This window comes from Myotis yumanensis, unplaced genomic scaffold (assembly GCF_028538775.1).
Source record: "Myotis yumanensis isolate MYYU_CA2020_CCGP unplaced genomic scaffold, mMyoYum1.0.hap1 SCAF_1, whole genome shotgun sequence".
NCBI classification, from domain to species: Eukaryota; Metazoa; Chordata; class Mammalia; order Chiroptera; family Vespertilionidae; genus Myotis; species Myotis yumanensis.
In genome coordinates, this window is record NW_027223752.1 from 165,745,450 (window position 1) to 165,749,450 (window position 4,001).

Sequence of the window (4,001 nt, forward strand, 5' to 3'; positions counted from 1 at the left end):
TCATTTGAACATATGATGATGATGGGCCCAGAAGTCTGAGAACTTGGGATCCTGATTGTGCCACAGAATGATCTGAGGCCGTTGGCTAGATTTCTCTGGGAGTCAGCTCTTTATCTGTTACTTAGATGAGATGGCCTCAAGCCCCATGATTCCATTAGATGATGATGATGATGATGATGATTTTTGAGAACATCCTTGATTAGGAAAGGTGTCCTTACACCCTTGTCAGAATTATGACCAGTTCATATGATTCCAGAAGGGGCCCGAATTATCCCACTCCCCTCTGTCCTTAGCATTATCTTGCAAAACAAAAATTAACTTGTGTTTTGTGACTGTCAGCCCAGGACAGGAGTTAGTGTCCCAGTCTGCAGAGTCCCTGCTATTTCTGAAATGTGTCTAGGCCCCTCTGGAGTGGAATACACAGGGCTTGCTTGTCCTGCTGATGTTGGCAGCATGGTTCATATTTCACTCATCCATTGTGTAAAGAAATTCTGCCTGAACTGCTTACAGGCTATTCCAGGGCAGAGCCAGAGTCCAGTCTTTCTTTCCCCTTGTGCCCACTCTCTCTGATCTCTCTGGAGAAGGGGATCAGCGGAGGAAGCAGATCAAACTTCCCCAAAGCTGTTCCTTTTCTGGGACTCCATGTGGACTTGGGTATCTCCTGGCTCCTTCTCACTTGTGTTTGAGCTTCTTTGCAGGGGATCTCGGTACATTAGCCACATTGTTTGTGGTGCGTTTTGACAATCCCCTGTCATGTCTGTGTGCACAGTCTGGCAGGCTGGCACTGGAGCCGGGATTTGGAGAGCAGGCCCACTCCCCTGCCCATCCCTGTCCTGCCCTCCCGACCCTGCCCCCATAGAACAAAAAGCGTGCATTAGCAAGCACTCCTCTGTACTGTGTTCCAGTGAAAGCCCATACATGTGCAAACACCTGGAGAAGAGTTTGTCTTCTTAAGGAAGCCGTTTTGCAACTTAGGGATGTGGCGTGGAGACAGGCAAGGCAATCTGCTCCCAGAACTGCGTCCTCATTTGGTGAACTGGTTTGAACGAGATCCCACAGCAGAAGGATTGGTTGGTGTCTGCACGATGCCTAATTACTACCAGGTAGTCAACTAAGAAAGCAACCCAATTGGGGATTTTTAAATTTTTGGCCTTTGGGCATAAGAAACTTCCAAAAAATGACAGTTTTCTTTTTTTCTGATTATAAAATTAGTTAATACTTATTGACCAAACTTGTTAAGTACCCCTCCACACACACTCCAAAAAATTTTTTTTAAAGAAGCAGAAGAAACAGGACTTTTTGGGTTGCTGTTGAGTTGGCTGTGTGAATCCAGTCATTTGAACAGTTGATCTGGAATGTCTTAATGAATCCTATGACCCTGGAGGGAGGGCGTGGCGTGGGTGCTTGGGTAGAGCATTTGCTTTTTGAGGGTCATTACAACTCCATCTTGTAAACTAGGAAGGGCCATTAAGTTAAATGCATCTTGTAAAAGGTGGTCGCTCTCTCCCTTCTCACGGGTTGGGGAGGCTCACTCCCCTGTGTTGGGACTGCCTCTCACAGCCATTTGCAAGGATGGTTGGTTCCTTTTAAGCACAGATGCCAGGCAGCTCTGAACACACTGCCCTATCCGACCACAGCCCCACACATGGCAACTGCCGGCTCTGAGCTGAAGCTGTCTGGATTTCCTTCCATTGACATCCCATAATAGCGAGTCAGAAATTCTCTTCTCAGTTCTCCTCTGCTGTAGGCAACCATTCCTGTGTTAGGCCCGTAAGCAACCTGTCTTCTATAAACTGACCCTTGATGCACAAAGCCGTCCTGTTCTCTACTTTGATTACCGTCAGGGGCAGAGTCGCCTGAGGTGCCTTGTAGCAGGCTGGGCCTCCCTCAGAGAATTCCGCATTTTTCAGTGGTCAACTGATTTCGTTCACTCTTCTGAAGACCACAGGACTCCTGACAATGGCCTGGAGCCCTGGTCTTCCTAGGACAGGGGGACTGGCCATCTGTTCAGCCTGGCCCTTGGGGCTCATTTAGGCTGGATGTTGAGAGGAATCAGACTGAAAAAATGGGCTGGAAGGCTGTCACATGACACACAAAGGCTATCAAACACAGATCACAACCTATCAAACCACTGAGAAATGATAGCCAAAGTTCCCATTGAGCACGACCTGTGTGGAAGGTAAATTGATTTTCTCACTTGATTTCCAGGAAAGCCCTGTCAAGTGGGAAGTTTATTATCCTTGTTTTGTGGATAAGAAAATTATGGGGTAGAGAAGGCAAGTAAGGTGCCCAAAGTCACACACTGGTGAGTGGATTTGCTGGGACTTGAACTGAGCGGGGTGCAGAGCCCACACCTTGGTGGAGTGTGGCCCACAAGAAGCAGCCAGCACTATTGTGCTCAGCATGGCAGCCCTGGGACACATAAGACAACTCCAAACCTTTTGTTGGATACACGAATGACTCATTAGACATAGTGGTCTCTAATCTGACTGCATTCTGGTTGGGTAGCAGTAGATGTGAGGCAGGAAGGACGTGTTTGCAGTTCCTTAGAGGCTTGGTAACAGATCTCCAGGAGCACTGAAATCTGAGGCTCCAAGACAAACTCTTCCAAATGTCAAGTCCACTGCCCTGATGAAGCCAAAATCTGTATTAGTTTCCTACTGCTGCTGTAACAAATGACCACAAATGTGGTGGCACACCACAGCCCACACTTGTTCTCTGACACTTTGGGAGATCCAAAATCTGAAGTCAGTTTCACTGGGCCAAGGTCAAGGTGTGGCAAGTGTGGTTGCTTCCAGAGGCTCTGGAGGAGAATGTTTTCTGCTTTTTCTGGCTTCCAGGGGCCTCCTGCATTCCTTGGCTTATGGTCTTTTCCTTGTATTGCTCCGGCCTCTTGCTTCCATCCTCACAACTCCATCTCCTCTTTGGTAAAAAAATAGTAGTCGTCCCTCCCCTGGAGAAAGATATGACTTAGAGGTGACAGTAGAGGAAAGGATCCTCTTCCCTCCCTCTCTGGGGTGAGGTGTGTGATGGGAAGCTGGGGAAGTTTTCTACTCTGCATAGTTTACGAGCCCCAACTAGAGATGGGCCTGTGATCTTGTTCTTATTTGCATCAGACATTAATCAACTGATATTGGCCTCACTGTCTGTGCAGGTCTCTTCTGACACGAAGGTAAAGAAATAAGGAAATAGAGACATTCCTTTCTTAAACCTAGGGCAGTTTCATACATGACTCCTGACCTCACAGGGTGACTCGGGGTCTTTGGACCCCATGGTGAGGTGGGAGTGTGATCTTGTTCATCTTAAAGATGCATTTATTGAGACATGTTGATGAGATGGGCAGGGAGGAAGCTCTCTTTCTGTGTCTTCTTGCTATGGGGACCTTTCTGTAATGGTGGAATATAATAAAACAGTACACACCCCTGTTATTCTGCCCTTTTGATTGTGTGGGAGCAAGGGCATTTCCATGACAGCATTTCACTGGCATGAAAGTTTGATAGCATGAAATTTCAGAGCCTCTTGTGGGTGAGGAGCAGGATACATGTGGGTAAGAACTGGCCTTCTCTCAGCTCCCAGTATATTATACCAAATAAGTGAGCATCTAATCTGACTATGTGCGAAGTCAACCCTCCCTGAAAGAGGCCTACAATCTCTTTGTAGTGACATGATGTGCCTGGCAACAATTAAATTGTAAATGCGGGTCTGGCTCCCTGGTTGACCAGGTTCTGATGTGCAGTCCTATGCTTATAACAGAGACGACAGGAAGGCCATGCCCTCCTAACTGGATCAGGGGCCTGGAGCTGCCACTGGGCCTCCCTAAATGTGATTGGTGGTGGCGTGAAGGGATGGAGCTTGGAGCTGAATTCACTGTGCGGGTGCTCTGGCTGGCGTACCACACCCCCAGTTCCACCAGAGGCTGACTATCCAGTTTGTGGATTAGACAGGCCCTGCGTGCAACCTTTCCTCATAGATTCCAGATCCAGCCCCCTCCTCCGCCCCTT